General features: G+C 39.4%; 1 protein-coding gene and 1 pseudogene across 1 annotated transcript in view; one reads left to right on the top strand and one right to left on the bottom strand.

Annotated features, from left to right (window-relative positions):
* The window catches only part of ZSWIM5 (zinc finger SWIM-type containing 5), a 144,950-nt gene that overhangs the window by 29,818 nt on the left and 92,675 nt on the right, over nt 1-22,457 (top strand). The window lies entirely within an intron of this gene.
* Nucleotides 3,232-20,974, bottom strand: LOC105942541 (heterogeneous nuclear ribonucleoprotein A3-like; annotated as a pseudogene).

Below are 22,457 nucleotides of genomic sequence, written 5' to 3'. Positions count from 1 at the left end.
AGAATTAGCATTAGGGAAAGAGTGAAAGCCAGGAGAGTAGGTTTCAAAAACTACAGTTACTAGAGAACAGTGTTGATGTTGAGTAGTAGGTAGCATGAAAAAAGTGTTTGATTGTAGGCATACATAAGAAACAATGGACATGGTGGTTGTTTGGATGGATGGTTGATGAACAGCCATTGGAGACAAGGATGAGTCCTGGATTATTGTCCTTTAGTGGCTGGTAGGAGTGCTTTAGAGAAGGGGCATCAATGTATTGATAGTTGAGGGAGTGTTGGATTGAATTCAGTTGTCAACATGTTGGAAATATCTGTTAGACATCCAAATGTAGAAAACAAGTAGAATTTTGAAGAAAGAGGGTTAATGTTGAGATTGGAGACTGACTGATGAAGATTCAGTAAGAGTACTTGGCAATACTGGGTCTAAATATGATGGATAAATCCAGTATTCCGTTACCCCATGCAGCCTAATTGTGTAACTTTTATTCATTGATGCTTGTCAGTCCAGATAGAGACGAGGAGATAGTGAGTGGATATTTCTGAGATTGAGGTTTTATCAATTTATTATCAAATAAATATAGTTGAGGTTTTAGGATATTAACAGTTAAAATAATAGACCATAGAATCTAAGCTGGGTAATACAATTTTATTGTTATTTATTAAATGATAGTTATATGGTAGGCACCAGGATAATGAAGAATAGAGGAAATTAATGTACTGGTTAGTAAACAAGAGTTCAAAGTGAGGTAGAAAAATGAAATAGCCATGCAAGCACCTACAAAGTGAGTGAGATGTGTGTCTGAGTGATTTCAAAGGTAAACAGGTTTTGGTAGGTACTGATATCTAGCAAGGGTGTGGGGAACCTTTTTCCTTACCAACACCCATTTGGATACTTATACCATTTGCAGGCCATACAAAGTTATCAGTTTAAAAGTTATCCTGCTGGGCAGGATGTGGTTAAGAACCTGCATTTTCCTTTTAACATACTGGTTAATCAATACCATGTCAATTAATACCATAACGTTGTAAATTGTTGCTGATGTTATGTTGGGGCTTTTAATTGATTGGGATGATACTCTGCCGGCTCTACCTTCAGACCAGAGATGGTCTCCCCAAGAAACCGTTGAACTTACCAGGACAATAAGATGCTGGACTTTATGCATGGTAAATACTTCCAATGAAAGAATCTCAACTGAATTTGAGCTGTGGTAATGCAACAAGGTGGAGAAATCCACCATGGGGGGAGGGTTTGGGGAGGGGTGGGGGGAATCCCAGTGCCTATAACACTGTGTCACATAATGCAATGTAATTAATAAAATAAAGGAAATTAAAAGTTATCCTACTGGGGCTAGTGTTGTGATTTTACATGGTAAAGCTGCTGCCTGCAAAGCCGGCATCCTGTAAGAATATTAGTTTGTGTTCTGGCTGCTCCACTTCTGATCCAATTCTCTGTTAATGGCTTGGAAAAGTAGTGGGGATGACCTGAATGCTTGGGCCCCTGTCACCCATATAGGAGACCCTGTTGAAGCTCCTGGCACCTGGTTTTGGCCTGGCCCAGCCCTGGCTGTTATGGCCATCTGAAAAGTGAGCCAGCAGATGGGAACTCAAAATTTTGTTTATTAAAAAAAAATAGCCTGCTACAGATTTATTGAATTTCAATTCCCACCTGTAGTTGCCTTGGCAGAGCCAAGTCAAATGATTTTGCAGGTCTTATATGTCCCATTGGCTAGACATTCTGCTTTGCTAATTTAAGGAAGTGTAGAATAAGGCTTCTGAAAATGTGAAAGTCAAAATTTAGATGCAAGTTTTCAACTGGTCTGTTCACATGACTGAAGACAGTATAATGTTACTGACTTCTAGTAGAGTAGATCAGTATGAAATAATACAATGGTTGAATTGAAGAGATCAATCAGAAGGTTATGCCGTCTGTTATTTATGTGACCTGGGATAAGTTGCTAGGAAATGAGAATAGTGGTAGTATTTATTTCATATCTAGTAGATGGAACTAGAAAAATGTAAATAAAAATAAATGCTATTTTAACTTTATTTTGAAGTAATTTCAAACATATATCAAGGTTGTAAGAATAATACAGATATAACAGCATCATATGTTAGGGTATGGAACAGCTAGAAATCTCTCATATCTTGTCGGAAATGGTATAAACTACTTTGATACTTTTGGTCTGGCAATTTCTTATGTAACTACATATATACCTACTTGTAACCAATGCAGAACTTCCACTCCTATTGTTTTTAAGATTCAATAATACATCAATTTTATTCTCACTGAGTTTGTAACCAGTAAAAAAAGGTAAACCAAGGAAAGTAATCAGATTTAAGTGGACCTCTTATGCTTGAAAAATAAAAAGGTACCTAACTAGTATGCTTAGAAATAGCAGGCTTAGTGGTCCTATATTTTGAAGTGTTTCAGAATGGTTTTTAAGGTAACAGTGGGACAATACCCATTATCCCGTCCCAAAATTTAAATAGAGGGCAGTAGACATTCTTTATACCCCAAAACTATGGCAGCAGTTCAAATGTGACCAACGTAAAGTATAGAAGAGATGTTCTTAACACAACTAGGACTCAGAAAATCTAACAAACTAAAATCATATGATTACATTTTTGAAAGAAAATGCACAAAAATAAATAGGAATTTTGAGATTTTTCATTTGAAGGTAATCTTAATGCTATTAAATTCACAAATATGCTAATTTAAATGCCCAATCCTATTTATCTAAAATACACATTGCAAACGTACGAATATTTATTCTCTACACATCAGTGCCCATTCGTATCATGGTTTGGAATGGGGAGAATAGATTCCCCTTAACCCACAGGTTGTTTCTCCACAGTTAATATTGGCAAAATTCATGCAAAATAGTAATTAACAATGATCTTCTTGTTAACTCACAAGGAAACACCTGCAAAACTGTATTGTGTTAAAGTTTCTGTACTAAAATTTAGAAAAACTGAACTACACCAATATTGAAAAGTTAAAAATTACTTAATTTTTTATTCCTGGTACCACTACCACAATTTATAAGGCAATATACCTGATGTAATGAAAAGAAAAAGACAAAGCTACAACAGATAAAAGACCTCAGGATTGTACATCTAATTGACACTACACTGCATTAATCAATAGCTGCACTTTTTTGCAAACTGTGGCTATGACAGTCCTGAAGAAGAAGGGTCTCCTGTTTAAGCTGCAGTAACTTTTCTGACTGGATCATCGTTCCTCCTGTAGCAGATTTTTACAGTTCCTCTAATGCATCTGAGATAACTGTCTCAAAGTAACCTGCAGCTTTCCTGACAACTCTTAGCTCTCTCTCCTGCTAAGAACTGTAGCTCTTTTCTGCTGTTTTTAGAACCTTCTGCTACCAATCCACAACTTCCACCACCAGATCCATAACCACCACCATAGGGACTGCCCAAGCTTCTTCCACCAAAACTGCCCCCTTTCATGGATCCATAATTTGATTGCTGTTGTCCACTATAATTTCTGAAATCATTGTTGTTTCCACCACCATAGTTGCCTCCAAAATTTCCTCCTTCATTGTAACCATCATATTCTTCTCCTCCACCATATCTGCCACCTTGGTTTCCATATCCTGGTCCACAACCACCATAGCCTCCCCTGTTACTGTAACCAGGACCACCACCATAGTTGCCACCATCACCTCCAAAACCATTATATCCACCATCACCTCCTCCATAACTTCCTCTGCTGCCACCACCTCCACCACCATAACCTCCTCTTCCACCAAAGTTTCCTTCACGACCCATAAAGTTGCCAGATCCACCTCCAAAGCCTATCGGTGATCCAGCAGCAGACTGCATCTCTTGTTTAGAAAGGGCTTTTTTCACTTCACAATTTTGCCCATTAATAGTGTGGTATTTCTGAACAACAATTTTATCAACTGTATCATGATCATTGAAAGTTACAAAAACAAATCCTCTTTTTTTGCCACTCTGTCTTCCATAACTCCTATGGTTTCAATCTTGACATACTTCTCAAAGTAGTCTCTCAAATTATATTCCTCTGTATCTTCTTTAATACCACTAACAAAGATTTTATTCACTGTTAGATGGGCTCCAGGCTTTACTGAAACCTCTCTAGAAACATCTCTCTTTGGTTACACAACATACCCATCAACCTTGTGTGGTCGACCACACTATGCTACATCCACCTCTTCAACACAAGAGTAAGTCACAAAACCAAACCCCCTGGAACATTTTGTTTGGGGGTCTCTCATTACCACACAATCTGTCAGCACGCCTCATTTCTCAAAATGTTCTCTGAAATTATCATCTATAGTTTCAAAGCTCAGACCACCAATAAACGGTTTCCTCAGCTGCTCTGGTTGCTTTGGATCATGACCTCCCCTCCCCCGGGGGTGACAGTGATGGCAGGCGTGGGGCTGTTTTACAAGGTGACTGTTTTACCTCTATTTCGAGACTGGATTCGCCTCTTCCATCTCGAGTTCAATATGGGACCAAGAGGAAGAGGCTTCTAGTTTTTTAAAGATTTATTTATTTTTTATTGGAATGTCAGATTTACAGAGAGAAGGAGAGACAGAAAGATTTTCCATCTACTGATGGCCACAATGACTGGAGCTGAGGGTGCAGAGTCCCAAGACTCTGGGCCATCATCTACTGCTTTCCCAGGCCACAAGCAGGGAGCTGGATCGGAAGTGGAGCAGCTGGGCTACGAACCAGTGCCCATATGAGATCCAGACAGATGCATGGCGATGACTTGAGCCACTAGGCTACCGTGCCAGGCCCCACTCCTAGATTTTTATCATGAGAAATTCAAGCATATTCATACACATGCCCATACTCACACACACAAAACATGCATAATCTTGGGCCTGGCTCCTGGCTTCAGATTGGCTCAGCTCTGGCTGTTTTGAGCACTTGACAAGTGAACCAGCGGATGGAAGATCTTTCTCTCCTTCTCTCTGTATATCTGTGTTCCCAATTAAAAATAATCTTTAAAAAATATGCATAGTAGCACAAAACAAAAATATCATAAATAGGATGAAATATCATTTGAGGAATAACTAAGCAAACTATGACATATTCATACAGTGGATTACTAATTAGTAGAAAGAAGCAACAATTGATTTTTTTGATAAAATAGATTAATCTCTCTTTTCCCCCTGAGAAGCCCAATCTGTATTTTTTTGTTGTTGTTAAGATTTATTTATTTTCATTACAAAGTCAGATACACAAAGAGGAGGAGAGACAGAGAGGAAGATCTTCCTTCCGCCCAAGTGAGCCGCAATGGCTGGTGCTGCCCCGATCCGAAGCCGGGAACCAGGAACCTCTTCCGGGTCTCCCACGCGGGTGTAGGGTCCCAAAGCCTTGAGCCATCCTGAACTGCTCTCCCAGGCCCCAAGCAGGGAGCTGGATGGGAAGTGGAGCTGCCGGGATCAGAACCGGCGCCCTTATGGGATCCCAGGTGTTCAAGGTGAGGACTTTAGCTGCTAGGCCACACCGCCGGGCCCCCAATCTGTATTTTGCCTTTGATTCCATGTTATACACAGATTGAGGTACCTGGCTGGCATTTTGAGGCTAATCCCTTTTGCTTAAACACCAGAGTCTGCTCAAAAGCATTGAGTCAAAAGCACTGAACACTTTGCAGATCATCACCCTCCAAAAGGGGAGAAGGCTGGAACCTGCCAAATGCCACACGTGACTTAGCCTCTTCAGGATCAGAAATGTGTTCCTTTTTTACAAGGCAGAAGAACAACATTTGAGAAGCCACACCTGGGCTGTAATCACAAACCACAAGTGACCTCTTAGGCTCTTTGTCTATATTACACTAATTATAATAAACTTTCCTCATAAGATTATATGTCTGTATTTAGTACTGTTTCATTCATATGAAGTTCTACAGGAGGGAAAGCCAATCTTTAGTAATAAAAAAAAAAAAAACATGGAAAGGTGGGGATTGACAGGAAATTACAGCAAGAGCACTTTCTGAGATGTGGGTATATTATTCTTGTGAAATTCTATTTGGTTCGTTTGTTCCTGCATTGAATTGTGTGTGGCAGGAGGAAGGGATGGAAGGAAGGCAGGAGATAAGGGAGAAAGAAGTGGGTAGAGAAAGAAAACAGAAAATAGGCAGGCTCCCATCAGCTGATTCACTCTCCAAATGCAGAAGTCAAGGATAAAACAAGCTGAATTGAAAGCTGAAAGCTTAATTCGGGTCTCCCACATGACATGGGTGGCCAGGACCCAGTCAGTGACTGTTGCTTGTTGCCTCCCAGAATCTGCATTGTTGGGCAGCTGAAATTGGGAGCCAGAGCCAGAACATGAACCCAGGTACACTAATATGGGACACAGAGTCCCAACAAACATTTTAACCAGTAGGCCAAACACATGCCCCTCTATGTTCAATTTTTATAAATTCTCACAGACTCAATCCATCATCAATGCTTTAAAAAAAAAATGGTGCAAACTCAGTAGCTTGTATAACACATTGCTTGTAATTCTGTAGACGGTGAAGTCTGAATTTCAAGATGCTGGCAGATTTAATGTCTGTCTGGTGAGATCCCACCTTCTGCTCTGTAGATACTGATCTTGTGCAATGTTCTCACATGGAGGAAGAGGGTAGAGAGTGTTCCACCTTTGTGAATGATTTGCTTCTCCAGAGGCTCTACCTCCTGATATCATCACTTGCGCATTAGGGGTTCAATACATGAATTTGGAAAGCACAAGCATTCGGTTCCTAACAACTCCCCTAAGTCCTTGTTGATTTAATCTGATTTTTTTGAGTATGTAGAGCATGAATAATAGTGATGTTCCTCTCTTCTATCCTGTCCTCCTCAGTCCTCTACCATTGTAAATAACCAGTTTCACTGGTTTCTGGCTTTTTCTTCCTTTGTTTCTTTTTTGTAGCCATAAGCAGGTCCTGTATATTTTATTTGCTGATTCTTTATTATACAAAATAACAGCATACTTTATATAATCTTTTGCAGTTTGCTTTTTCACTTGACAGTATATTCTAGAAAATAAGATCAGTTAATGGCATTTTTAAAAAACAGTTATACAGTACTTCATTGTGGGTATATATGATAGTACTGTATAGTTTTTCAACCAATTTCTCTAAATTTTATTGACTAGTTTTCAATACTTTCCTGCAATGAATAACTACATGTGAATGTTTTGGTATTGTTGAAAAGTAAATCCTTTTAAGTGGGATTGTGAGGTTAAAGAATATAAAACTACATTGTAATTAAGGTATATATTGCCAAATATCCTTTTATGAGGGTTGTATCACTTTGATTTCCTATTAGAATTCCCATTTGTACATGGATTTACCAAGAGAGTGAATTGTCATACTTTTTACTTTTATCAGTCTGTTGGGGGAGAATTGATAATTCAGGACAATTCTAATTTGTATTTTTCTTTCAAAAAATATTTTCAACTACTTGAAAGGCAGAATGGTATATACACACTCACAGGGCAGCTCTTTCATCTAATGATTGATTCCCCAAATACCTTTAACAGGGGAGTCAGGACAAAGCCAGGAGTCTGAAACTCCCATTTAGATCTCTGATTTGATTGAAGTTTATTCTTGTCTATAGTGTAATGAAGCTATCCAATTTTTCCTCTAAATACTTAAATTCAGGGTTTTTTTAATCACCATTTACTTAAAAAAAAAATGCATCCATCATTGCAGGCATGGACAGTGGCAGAGAGTCCAGCACCTATTGTCACGATATAGTTAACAGTTTCATTGGGAGTCCATCTTTGGTCTGAATATAATAGTCTCCATTATGATGGACATATGATGTTTATCAAGAACTAATATGTTTATCAAGTAATAATATAGGGGAACTCAGTGAAGGCGGAGGGAATTTGGAGAGGGAGTAAGGGAAATCCGAGGCCTATGGAACTGTATCATAAAATGATGATGATGATGATGATGATGATGATGATAAAGAAGTAAAATGAAAACTAAAAAATAAAAAAAATCTGCCAAATTAAAAAAGAAACAAAGAAAAAAATTTTTAAAAACCCCAAAATTTAAAAAATCTGTGTCTCTAATAAAAATAAAAAAATCTTTTAAAAATGCATTTTGCCTTTTTCATATAGTAAATTTCTAAACTGAGTAATTTTGTATACAAGGATGCTTTTGAAAGTTTGTGAGAAAGTAGAATTTAAAAATAGTGCACATCATCCATGACATTTATGGGTTTGCTTTTTGAAAATTTTTTTTATTTGAAAGAGTGACAAAGAGGAATCTTCCATTCACTGATTTATTTCTCAAATGGCTACAACAGTTAGCACTAGGTCTGGGTGAAACCAGTGGTGAAGAATTCCATCTCCATCTCCCATACGGATCCAGGAACCTAGGACCTGGACCATCTTTTGCTGCCTCAGGTTCATTAGCAGGGAGCTGTATCAGAAGCAGAGCAGGCAGGACTTGAACTTGATCATTTTCTTTGGGATGCCAGTATTGTAGGAAACCACATAGCTTATTGTGCCACTTGCCAGCCCATTGTTTCTTTTTTTTAAGATTTATTTTATTTTTATTGGAAAGTCAGATATACAGAGAGGAGAGACAGAGAGGAAGATCCTCCATCCTCTGGTTCACTCCCCAAGTGGCCACAAGGGCTGGAGCTACATCAGTGTTTCATTCCTTTTTATGGCTAAATAATATTCTGTTAAATGACTATGTCAAAATTTATCTGTTCATCAGTTGATAGATACTGTGTGTCTGGAATAATGCAACTATAAGTATATACAAATTTTTTTGCCTGGATGTGTTTTCATTTCTCTTGGACATATACCCAGGAGTGGAATTGCTGGTTTCTATGGGAATTCTGTGATCAGCTTTTTAAATAATTGCCAAATTGTTTTCCACAATAATGACAACATTTTGCATTCCCACCATCAATGTAAAGGGTCCTGATCGGGCCCGGCGGCGTGGTCTAGCGGCTAAAGTCCTCGCCTTGAAAGCCCCGGGATCCCATATGGGCGCCGGTTCTAATCCCGGCAGTTCCACTTCCCATCCAGCTCCCTGCATGTGGCCTGGGAAAGCAGTTGAGCACGGCCCAATGCACTGGGACACTGCACCCGTGTGGGAGACCTGGAAGAGGTTCTAGGTTCCCAGCTTTGGATCGGCGCGCATCAGCCCGTTGCGGCTCACTTGGGGAGTGAATCATCGGACGGAAGATCTTCCTCTCTGTCTCTCCTCCTCTGTGTATATCTGGCTGTAATAAAATGAATAAATCTTTAAAAAAAAAAAAAAAGGGTCCTGATCTCTCTACATCATTGCCCAACATTTGTTATTTTCTGTTGTTATGTGTAACCATCCTCATGGGTGTGAAGTATCTCATTGTGGTTTTGATTTGTGTCTTGTAAATATGTGTTTTTCATGTGTTCGTTTGCCATTTGTATTTAATTTTTATAGCAGCTTTTCTGCAATGGTCTGAAGGTTACTAGGTGGTTAATCTTTGTCCCATCACAGTTGATGGGCAAATAAACAAAATACTGTTTTATGAAGAATATAACAAACTTAAAATTGATGTTTTACAAAGATACCTGTTATTTTTTAGTATAAACAGATGTTTAACTCCATTTGTGTTCTGTATTCTCTTATGGGTGCCATGGATGATGACTTTGTTATGAATAAATGGAAGCAAAATTGAAGTCACGTAATACTCTTATGACAGTCCTTTCACCCTCAGATTCTTGATTTTACTGGATTACCTTAATGAATTTTGTTGGATAGATTTTTAAAGGTTTTGTGTTCAGGCTCTATAAATATGGATATTACTGTATAACTGTATATGTGCCGATATATAAAATTGCTTTTACTTACAAATTATAAGCTTAACAATGTATTTATGTGTGCCTTATATAAGCATATTTAACCCATAGAGATTTATGCTAAATTTTATATTCAGTTGACAACACTTATCATTAAGTCTGAGAAGGTAGTATTAGTTTTCAGTTAGTACTCAGATTACTTTATAGTTTTTATAGTAATTGTGTATTTTAAAGAATTTTTCTTTTGTCTCTGGCTTAAGAAGCTATGATCTTGTATATTGACACAAAGGGGGAAAAGTTTAATATACATTTTATAGGATAAGTACAAAAGAAAAAGTGTGTATATTCAGTTACTATAAATGGGTTCAGTGTTTACCTTTGAGAAATGAGAGGCCACTAAATATTAGCTGTCCAAGAGAGGCTATCACTGTGTATGGCTTTGTCTGCTCCTTTTGAGAAACTTCATGATGCTCTAAAATGTGCAGTTACAAAGCTTTGGATCTCACAAAAGGCTGAATACATCTTTGATTGGTTATATATTAAGGGAAACAGCCCTCAGCATGGTGCCAGACAAGTGTAGAGCCCAACCAATTTGATCCTTAAGCAGGGAGAATTCTATTCATCATTAAGAGGATAGATTGTAAAATGTTGTAATTATTTCAGCCTAAATTGGTTTCAAGCTATTTTTTTCAATAAAACTTCTTTTCAAATTGTGAAGCAAGAAGACAGTTTTCATTTTGACAACCTTTCCTGCATTGTGTTTTTCTTCAGGTCCCCCCACCCTACCCTGTGGCCTACTCTGTTTACTGTTCAAATCTGAATCATAATGTGCATCTGGAGGGATCCTGGATCATGTGACTTACTGAAGTGTCTCTTGTCATTTATTAATACTCTTTCAAAGTCTAATTTTGACACAGTATTTGGTTATATGATGAAGCAACTTGCTCCTGTTCTTGGTGGCTTTAGGGGTTTGTGCATATATAGCATGATTTTTTTTTTTAGCTATGTACACTTTTTTTTTTCAATTACAGAATGGAACAAAGAATGACAGCCACATTGGGCCTTGACAGGGATCCTTTCACTTGAAGGACCACTCCTAGAATGAATGATTTTTATTCAAGTGAATATTCATATATTTCTCTGATTCCAGTTTGTATGAAATGACAGCCTGCAAACTGTTTTGTTTGATTACAATCCCTTCACCTTCATTTTCTTTTATGTCTATTTAAGCTCTGGACTTGCCATTTTCATCTTGACCCTCCCCCACATCTCTCTGTTTGTATTTTCTTTCATTGCAATTTTCCTCTTTCTCTTCTGTAGGCATTCACAGATTGTTTTTGGAGTTCATTAAAAGGGAGTGTGTTGTCTGGGTAGAAAATTACATTTGCATGCTTGAGAGGGGCCTGAGGGTGTTTGTGAGGTTTGGAAAGGATTTTTTTTTTTTTTTTTTTTTTTTTTGGGAGATGTCAAGAGATGAGAGAAGAGAGAAATAAAGATTTTTATAAAGAAAAAAAGAAAGCGATGCTGAGGTGATTTCTCCTATTCTCTCTTTTCTTTCCTTGTTACATATGTCTGATTTTCTTCTTTTTTTCTGCATGTATAAACCACTTGACCAACAATGGAACAGATTAGAAGCCTTTCTTAGAACTGTATTTGAATGCATAGTTGAATTCTACAAAGAAAAACCTTTCCTGTGATGGTAATTGTACATTTATGAGTGAAGCTGACAAGTTGCCATGTATATGAATATATAAATATTTTTTCTTTTCTTTTGTGGTAATTGGAGGGATGTTTTTAGGAAAGTAATTTCTTGAATTTATATGACATTTAATCTAAATGTATCTACTTAAAAGTTGAACCATGCTTTGAATTAGGATTTCCCACTTTCGAAATCTATTTATTTAGTTAGTTTTAGATTTTTAGATATAGTATTTTGTTGAAGTTGATGTTCATTTTTTTTTCTTTTGTTAAAGTTGATGTGATTTGCTATCCAGAGCATGTCACTTAGGCCTGTTGGAACATGAGGAAATCATAGAACAATTATAACAAAAGAAATATATTTCACAGTAGCAAAAAATCTAGAATTCAGTTAGGTTTATAGTTAATACTAGAGATGTGGATAGTGTAGGATTGACAAGGTCATGTAAGGAAAGGATGGAGAAATAAAGGATTTACTTTATGTTTTAAAGAATTTTCATAGGAAAGTAAGTTGATCTATCACAGGGGTAAGGTTTTCCTTTTTATTTTTTTTTTAAGTCTGACTTGCAGCAAATACTTTTCATTGAATCAACACGCTCTTACAGGCAGTAGGACTACTGAGAACTTAGACATGATAGCTATCCTGTGAGCATATGTATCTGCAGTTGTGGGGAGGGGTATATAGTGTCCTGAAAACAGGGGGACTTCTATTTCATATATTTTAATGGATTGAGGAAGTCTGATAACATATAAACTTGCCTATACTTTTAGATTTAATAATCGTCATATAGTGGATGTATATTGAAAAAGCTGTAAGTTGTTAAGTGCTAGGGAAAAAGCTGCAGAACAAATAATTTTGACTAATTATTAATATTTCATTCTTTTCATGTTTGTTTCTTGCTTCTTGAAAAAAAATCTTAACTCTTTTCATCAACTATTGTATTTATTATCTCTTGTAGTGAGCGTTTATTATCTAGACCTGTTAACTCTCTCCTCACGTTTTTCTCTTAAGCCTAATTCAACCAGATGTCACTTTACTATTCCAAATTTGTTCCCATCAGAGTCACCAATGACCATTGTTAATTATCATTTCTCAGTTCTTGTCTTACATGGCTATCAACAGTGTATGATACAGTTAGTCACTCTTGATTCATTTTCTTCTCAGGGCTTCTAAGATAACACATTTCTTTTAGTTTTCTTCTACTTCGTTGGTAGCTGCCTTTTAGTCTTCTTTGCCAATTCTTCATCTTCTCTGACTGCCCCCTGCCACCAGTTTTAAAAGTAAAAATGTTTATCAAGTGCCACACAGTGAAATTGACTTTAAAAAATCTACATTGTATGAATTTGAGCACAGGTATAAGTTCATGTAATTGGTACCATAATCAGGATGGTTCCATCACTTCATGAGAGTCTTTCATGCTCTCCCATTCTAGTCATATCTGAAATGCCTGGAGCCACTGATCTATTTTTCCATCACTATAGTTCTGTCTTTTTGAAAATGTTGCTCAAATGCAATTGTACAGTAAAGCCTTTCCAGGTGGCTTCTTTTATGCAGCATGATGCCTTTGATATTTCCAGTCGTTGTGTGTATCTAGTTATGGTGTTTCTGGTTGCCAACTAGTATTGCAATGTATAGGCTCAACACAAATTGTTTATCTTGTTCAAGGATATTTGGGTTGTTTCCAGTTTTTGGCAATTCTGAACAGAGCTGCTGTAACACTGATTAATCAGGTTTTTGTGTTAACATTAGTTTTCATTTCTCTAGGGAGAAATCCCAGGAGTGGGATTGCTGGGTAATATGGTAAGTGTATGTTTAACTTTTTAAGAAATTGCTAAATGCTTTTCCAGAGTGCCTGTATCATTTTATATTTCCACCAGCAACGCATGAGAGACCCAGTTGTTATGCATCCTCACCAGCCCTTGGAATTGTCAGTTTTTTTATTTTACCCATTCTCATAGGTATGTAGTAATATCTCATCATGGTTTTAATTTGCGTTTTCCTAATAGCTAATGATGTTGAACATTTTTTTAGTGTGCTTGATTGCCATTTGTACATTCTTTTTGGTGAAATTTTAACTCTTTTGCCTATTTTTAAATTGAGTTGCCTGTTTTCTTTTGGGTTTTAAGACTTCATTATGTGTTTCTGATACAAGTGGTTGGACGGACATGTGTTTTGCACATATTTTCTCCCAGCCCTTGATTTGTTCTTTTCAATCTGCCTGGTCCCAGGTCAAAATATTTTGTTACGTTTTATTTAAAACACTTTATTCTTTAAAATTTTACATTTAGATTGTGTTTTATTTAAGTAATTTTTGTACAAAGTATGAGGTTTAGATTGGGACTTGTTTTAGCTTATGGCTATTCAGGGCTTAATGCTAAATGTCAGTCATATGAGCGTGTGACTGTTGTTGGGGGACTATGCTTTTGTAATAATATGGGGTAAAGCAGTGGGAATGGTGGGAGAACGGGGTAGTGGGAAGGGAAATCCCTGAGCCTATGGAGCTGTATCATAAAAAATGTTAAAAATGAAAAAAAATGTCAACCATGTGTGTTGAAAAGACATTGAATTGCTCTGTTGAATTGATTTTGTATCTTTGTCAAAAATTAATTGACTATATTTGGAAGATACATTTCTATCCTGTATCTATTTCATTAGATTATGTATTCATCCCACCCTATTATCACTCTGTCTATATTACTATATTAAACTTTTGTTGAATTTTTCTTAATATAAAGAGGACGTATTTTACATATTTCATAGATACAGTTCCAAGAAGATAACCCTACTTTCCTTCCTTCTTTACTCCCTCAGTTCCCCCTCTGGTAATCTTTTGATTTTTTTAATTTACGTTTTGACTTATTTATTTATGGGAGCAGGGTAGACACAGAGAGAGTTCCATCTACTGGCTCACTCTTCAGAGGAGTTGGAAACTCAATCCAGGCTTCTCTAATGGGCACTAAAAACGCAACCATCGAGTCTTCAGCATTGCCCCACCTTTGTACTATCCAGAAGCTAGTGCTAAACAGCCAATCCTATAATCATCTTCAGATGAGCATGATTGGGCCTAACTGAATGAATCAGTGCCTAAATCCTTGCCTTGCACACACTGGGATCCCATATCGGCATTTGTATCCAAGCTGCTCCACTTCCCACTCAGCTTCCTGTTTGTGGCCTGAGAAAGCAGTAGAGGACCTTGGGACCATGCCCCTCTGTGGGAGACCCGGGAGAGGGTCTTAGCTTCAGATTGGCTCAGCTCCGGCTATTGTGGCCCTTTGGGAAGTGAACCAGCATACAGAAGATCTTTCTATATTTTCTCTCTCTAAATCTGCCTTTCCAGTAAAAATAAATAAATGCTAAAACAATTAGCACGATTAGTAATGAATTTTACAATTTTTTGGGTAAATTCATTGAAAGTGTCTCTGTAGACAGTTATGGTGTCTTTGGATAATTTCTGTGCTTTTTATTGTTATTTCTCTTATGTTGTACCAACTAAGGCTCCCAATGTGATAGTGACTATCTTATCTTGTTCTGGATCTTGGAAAGGAGACATTAAGCCTTTCACTATTTAGTATAATAATAGATAAACCATTTTTTAGATACCCTTTATCAGGCTTAGGAAATTTGCTGCTATTACTAGCTAACTAAAATGTTCTTTTTAATCATGAATGGATGTTGTATTTTTTCAAGTGCTTTTTTTCTGTGTCAATTGGCATGGTCATTTTTTCCCCTCCAGCCCGTTATTATGTTAGATTACATGAATTGATTTTCAAAAATTGAAGCAACCTTGAATTCGCATGAGAAAACTCACTTTGTTGTGGTGTAGTATTCTTTGTATACTGTATTTTTAAGCATTGTTAAGTAAATAACCATTGAGGATTGTTGTTTTCATGGTGAATTAACTATTTTATCATCACACAATGTTCTTGTTTACTTTTGTCCAAAGTCTGTTTTGCCTACTGTTAATATAGCCACACCAGATATATTTTAATTTGTGTTTGCATAGTATACTCATACATTTTTATTTTATTTGAAAGGAGTCTTTTTGTAGTCAGCTGGTTCTTTGTTTCTTGGTTTGGTCTGGTTTGCTATTTATTTATTTATTTTTGAGAGACGGGAAGAAACAAACAAGGCCCATCAAGTGGTTCATTCCCCAAATACCCACTGTAGCTACTGAGCTAGTGTTGAACCACAACCCTTAATCAGGAGCTGGGATGTGATCCAGATCGCCAACATGGGTGAGAGGGACTCTATCCCGAGCTGTTACTTGGCTCTTTCAAGAATTTGCATTGGCAGAAAGCTGGAATCAGGAGCCAAAGTGGCACTATATAGCAGACACTCCAGTGTGGGATGCTTGTGTCTTAACTGACATCTTAGTCACAAGGTCAAATGCCTACCCCAGGCAGCTGATGGCTTGATAAACCGGTGGAGTGTGTTTTGGTTTTAGCAGGCATTCTGCCTGATTAGATTCAGACTTCAGATAACAGCCTGGCACCTGTATCCTTGATTCCACCATCAGTTCTGTTTTTAAAGATGTGTTTTACCACTCATTAACCAGTTTGGTATTTGGTGTAGTGGGCTGTTTGTTAGTTCAATTCTCAGAGTCTGTATTAAGCCTAATGAAATCAGCCCCACATGTTTTTAAGTTGGGCTTGGCCTAGGAGTTCGTAACAGGTTAATAAGGTTCTCTCTTGAATTCTTCCACCACTGTCATTTCCCTAGATCTTTCTGATTTTCACAGTTGTCCCTTTCTTGTGCCAGAATTTCAGGGGGCTTCTCAATCCTTTCTACTATATATCTATACAGATCTAGTTCCAAGCAGCAGGCAAACAGAAATAGGTAAAAGATATGGGGAATTGGCTTCACCCTCTTAGAATCTCAGCTTTACTAAACCGAGAAAGGGCTTCTTTTTCAGTTTTAGTTTTTTTTTTTTTTAAGATTTATTTGTTTATTTTTATTACAAAGTCAGATATGCAGAGAAGAGAGATAGTGAGGAAGATCTTCCATCCGATGATTCACTCCCCAGGTGACCGCAACGGCCGGTGCTGTGCCGATCCGAAGCCGGGAACCTGGAACCTTTTCCGGGTCTCCCACACGGGTGCAGGATCCCAAAGCCTTGGGCCGTCCTTGACTGCCTTCCCAGGACACAAGCGGAGAGCTGGATGGAAAGTGGAGCTGCCGGGATTAGAACCGGCGCCCATATGGGATCCTGGCACTTTCAAGGCGAGGACTTTAGCCGCTCGGCCACGCCGCCAGGCCCCAGAGTTTTAGTTTTTGATGACACCAGATGTCACTGATGTTTCTGCTGTAGCCTTCATTGTCCATTACTGCAGTATTGCCTGAGAGTCTCACTGGGATGTAACCAAGCCTTTGGACAGAAAAGAACTGTCAATAGGGAATTACATATCCACTAAATATATCTTTCATGAATTGTGGAAAGAGAAGGACAATAAAGGGAACTTAGCAGATCTGCTTTTAAAGAATTGATTAAAGAGATTCTGAAAACAACATCAGGGGGAAAATGAATAGCGCCTAGGTGAGCTATGGAATGACTGAGCAGCCAGTTGGAGTTCCTAAGAGAAGGAATATAGACAAAATATTTGAAGAAATGATGCCTAAATTTTTCTAAATTTGCTTAAAGGATATATCCATGAAGCTCAATGAATGAATTTCAAAAAAGAAAACTACATGAAGAAACATAATTTTTAAATTGCTTAAAACCAATGATAAAGAAAAATTTAAAGGAGCCAGTGAAAATAAGAAATATACAAAGAATATGGCCTTTTATACATATATGTAAATTACTGTATAATTATCTAAAACCTGGAACTGTGGTATCCTACCTGGCTTTCTTGTCTCTTGTGAAAGTGACAAATCCTTGGACCCGTGCATTCATGTGGGAAACCTAAAGAAGCTCCTGGCTCCCAGTTTCTCACTGGCCCAGCTCTGGCTGTGGAGATTGTTTGGGGGAGTGAATTAGCAAATGCAAGATTTCTCTGTATTCCGCCAACCCCTTCCCCATAATTCTTTCAAGTAAAATAAATATTTAAAAAAATAAAAATAAAGGCTGTCTTTTTGTGTTGCACTTTTGAGAACGTGACTCTTCTGTGTTGTGGTGAGGATCTTCTCTGGTCGTATCTATTGGGGATCCTTCTGTACTTGGATGTTCTTACGTTTCTCTAGATAAGAGAAGTTTTCAACCAGTGTTTCATTGAGTAGATTTTCTAGATGTATTTGCTCTTTACTATCAGCAATACTTACAATTTGAATATTTATTCATGTAATTGGGTCTATGGCCTGCCTGCCTGTCCTCCCTCTCTCCCCTCCTTTCTTCCTTTCTTCATTTTTTCCAACTGAGATATTTAACAAGTTCTGTTTTTAAGTTGAAGCATTTTTTCTTCTGCTTGACCTAATCTGTTGTTGAGTTTTTTTCAACTACCTGGGTGTCATGTAGATGGAAACACTCATTTGTTCTGCCAGGACTCCAGGGCTATTTGATGTGGGGGCAGATCTATGGGCTGCAGCTGTTGGACTGGCCTGGAGATGGGCAGGTCAAGCTCTGCTCTTCCTGGCAAATCCCACTTTCCCACCTGTTTTCCAGTGACTACTGGAGACTGGGAAAGGATGGGTGAGAGTGGTGCTTTGGCAGAAGCTTAGTTTGCAGAAACTGAGTCTTAGTTTCATTGTAGCAGGCCTGGTACTGAGTTTCAAGTATAAAGTCTGAACTTCATCCCCTAAGTGAAAGAGGTCTCTCTACAAACTGTGTTAATTGGATCAAGTATACATAGCAGCTACTTCCTTCCTGCCTTTTTCAAAGAGTCTTTTCTTATAATTATCTAAAACCTGTTACTGTGGTATTCTGCCTGGCTTTCTTAACTCGTGAAAGTGACTTGTAGCTAGTAACTGTCCAAATTGGTGTGTGGGCAGATTGCCAGAGGATCCTACTCAGCTGCCTTCTTGATGTATCTCCTGTTACCTTCACTCTATTTAAAATCAAAACTGACTAAGACAGGCATTTAGTTAAGATGTCTGTGTCACACGTGAAAGTATCTCTCTGTCTTTCAAATATAAAACATACCTTCCAGCTCCTTCTTCTTTCCCTACTCTTTTTCCCCCCTTTTCTTCTATAGCACTTACCATCTTCTAATATACTAAAGTTTACTATTTTTATTGCCATTCTTTTCTTACTAAAATGAAAGCATTACAAGAACTGGATAAGATATATTTTAAGAATTCATTCGAAAGCATCAGAAATTCTCACATGATGAGGCAAATAAAAAAGGCATCAAAGTACCAGAGCAGTGAGAATTTCCAGAGCTGACATCTTTCAGAGATACAACCCAAAGGAGATAAGCCCAAGTTTTGGGGACCACTCAGGTAATGCTAGTTTTATAAGACAGTGGCAAAGGGGATGGATGAGAGACTGAAAACAGCTTTCAGCACTCGGGTAGGAGTACAAGGACAAAAATTATCTGCTTAGAAGAAGAGGCCTCGCAAGCACCTCAGGTTTGTAGTCAGAACTATGAAAGGCTACACTCTGAAAAGTAAGAATGAATCAGAAAAATATTCATATTTGAAAAGGCTAAAACCAAAGTATTAATCCTCTCAATACATGTTAGTTTATAAAATGATCACTGCTTCATTTAACTGCCTGCCAGAAAAACAAATCTTTAGAGGAAGGTATAAAATATTACAGAGCTCAGATTATTTCTTCGGTTTCTTATTCCCAATAACTGGAACTGAGTACAAAATAATCACTTGTAATAAATATACAAGAACTGACCAAACACTAAGAGCAAAATAAGAGGAAGAAGGAAAATAAGTAGTCTCATAGATGCACATTTTAAAATTATAAAAGAGAGAAGCTGGTGCAGTGGCATAACAGGCCACTGTGGCTCTGGCATCCCATATGGGTCTTAGTTTTTCTCCCAGTTGCTCCAATGACTGATCCAGCTCCCTGTTTATGGGTTGGGTAAGCAGCAGCAGATGACCCAAGTCCTTGGATCCCCTTGTAAGGCCCATGTGGGAGACAAGAAAGGAGCTCTTGGCTCCCAGCTTCAGACAAGCCTGGCTCTAGTTATTGTGACCATGCAGGGAGTGAGCCACTGGAAGGAAGATTTCTCTCTGTAACTCTAGCTTTCCAATTAAAATAAATAAATATTTTTAAAAAGTTATAAACAGGAGCCCTTATTGTAGTGTATCAAGTAAAGCCCCTGCATGGGACACTGGTATCCCAAATGGGTGCCAGATGTCTCCCAGCTGCTGCACTTTGAAACGAGCTCTCTGCTAATGACCTGGGAAAAACCATGGAAGACAACTCAAGTACTTGGGTTCCTGTATTCATATGCGAGACTAGGATATGGAGTCCCAGCTCCTGGCTTCCACCTGATCTGCTCTGATCATTGAAGCCATCTGAGGAATGAACTAGCAGATGAAATATCTGTGTCTTCCTCTATCTCTGTAACTCTTTCCAAAGAAATAAATCTTTTTTTTTTGCTAAAAAAAAAATTATTTTTATTGGAAAGGCAGATTTACAGAGAGAAGGAGAAACTTAAGTATCTTCCATCCACTGGTTCACTCCCCAAATGGCACAATGGCCAGAGCTGAGCCCATTCAAAACCAGGATACAGGAACCTTCTCCATGTTGCCCACAAGGTTCAGGGTCCCAAGGCTTTGGGCCATCCTATGCTGCTTTCCCTGGTCACCAGCAGGGAGCTGGGTCAACCGGGACATGAACCAGCACTTGTATGGGATGTTGGCGCTTGCAGGTGACGGAGTAGCAAGTTGAGCCATTGTGCTTGGCCCCCCAAAAAATAAATCTTTAAATAAAAAATTTAAAACATTGGTATGGCCGTGGGGCTGAGGCAAATACAGCTCCCTGCAGTGTGGCAGCTGTGGGGAGTGCCCAGCCAGGCTGGACCCAATGCTGGGGACTCAGGCCAAAGTCATTGCCGATGTGGTGACAGAGTCCTAGGCTTTGAGCGCCCAGTGTACCTGTTTGGTTTAAGGCTCTGCCTGCTCCCTGCCCAGCGGCAAGCTCGGGGTTTTTAGGATATGTAATTACTGCCTAGGGACATCCATTGATAAGGCCAGTGTGAGTGTAGGTGAGGGATGAATTCTGGGTGATTACCAGCAACGGGGTCATGGAACTTTCTGGCAAGAGTGGGAACTGAGACATAGTGGTTTGGAGGGGAGAGTCCATAAACTCTATTTGGGCCAGACTGATTCACCAGCCCAAATGGGAATCCTGAGATGGGCTGTTAGCATAGAGCATCACTGACTGCCACAAACCAGTCCACACCAAAGCTATGTATGGGGGCCTTTTTGGCAGGGCTAGATACCATAACTTGACTGGGTGGTACAATAGTGGACTGGTCACATTTGGCAGGGTCAAAACACTAACCAGCATGCAGGAGAACTTGATCCGGGGATAGACTCTGTAGGGGAAGTGTGGGCCCAACCCTTTGGAAATATAAGTACTGGGGCCCGGCATAGTGGCATACCGGCTAAAGTCCTCACCTTGAACGCTCCGGGATCCCATGTGGGCGCAGGTTCTAATCCCAGCAGCATCACTTAACATCCAGCTTCCTGCTTGTTGCCTGGGAAAGCAGTTCAGGATGGCCCAAAGCCTTGGGACCCTGCACTCGCGTGGGAGACCTGGAGGAATTTCCTGGCTCCTGGCTTTGGATAGGTGCAGCACCGGCCGTTACAGTCACCTGGGGAGTGAATCATTGGATGGAAAATTTTTCTCTGTCTCTTCTCCTCTCTGTATATCTGACTTTGCAATAAAAAAAAATAAATCTTAAAAAAAAAAAAGGAAATAAAAGTCCCTGGTTAGCTTGCGAGCTAGGCTGGTGATGGGCTGAGCTAGGTGTGATCATGGAACCTGCCATCACTTATGGGTAAAGGAACTGACAACAATCTGGGCAGGTCAAGGCAGCACCACCCGAACGGCAGCACCGTCCTAAAATATGAGCTGCAACTGGAAGGAGGCAAATAGGGCAAGGCCGAGCAACCTCGACTCATAGGGAAGAACAGAAATCAGGCTGGAGCACAGGTCATGCCAAACTAGGCTCTTACACCGACTGTTCTGCATGAGCCAGGGATACTACGCCACAATATCAAAGGCAAAGGCTGAGACGGGGCAGGAGGGCTAAGCCAGCTGGGTCAGAGCAACCACTGGCACGTGCATAATGTAGGGCTGGGAGTAGACTCGGTTGGGGAGCTGTGAGGGTACACCCTTGCTGGGTTGGGGTTTCCACAGGAGAGTGTGGGGGCCAGAGTGAGGGCTGCATTCTGGTCTGGATATGGCTGCAATCTCCCTTGGTACAAGTGTGAACTGGGGCTGAATGCCCCTAACCGGGCTAAACACCAGCACCAGCTGGTGCTCTGGAGAACCAGAGGGTAGATGTAGGATGGACTGGGCTGGGTCTCTGCCCCTACTGAGCCATGTGTGAGCAGTGTCTGGGTATGGACAAGCCTTGGCTGAGCTGAAACATCCAACAGTAAGAACCAGAATGAATTGAAGGCCAGCAAGGAAACGCCACTGTTCCTACCAGGACAGGAGGTGGACTAAGTAAAGCTGGCCCATAGACCCACCAGTATGTGCAAGATCTGACGTAGGGAGAGGTTCTGATGGAGGAGCTTGGGAAACTCCTCTGTCAGGACACAGTCTCTGCAGGTGAGCCTAAGAACCATGATAGGGAGCAACTCAGACCAGGCCAGAGAAAGATACCCACCGACATATATTTGGCATAGATTGGGGGCAGACCAGGCTGAACCAGTTCACATCACCTGCTGGCGAATCCGAGCACCAGAACAGAGTATGGGTCGGGCCAGCTTCGGTTGCAACACAAACCAGTGCACATTAAAGAATGCCAAAGTGAGGTGAGCTGTACCAGATGTGGCCGCAGTGCTCAAACAGCACACGTGAGAACCAGGGAGGGAGGGGGCAAAGCCATCAGGGGAAATGTGGG

Source organism: Ochotona princeps, chromosome 2, assembly GCF_030435755.1.
Source record: "Ochotona princeps isolate mOchPri1 chromosome 2, mOchPri1.hap1, whole genome shotgun sequence".
Lineage (NCBI taxonomy): Eukaryota > Metazoa > Chordata > Mammalia > Lagomorpha > Ochotonidae > Ochotona > Ochotona princeps.
This window is presented reverse-complemented; position numbering and strand designations above follow the sequence as displayed.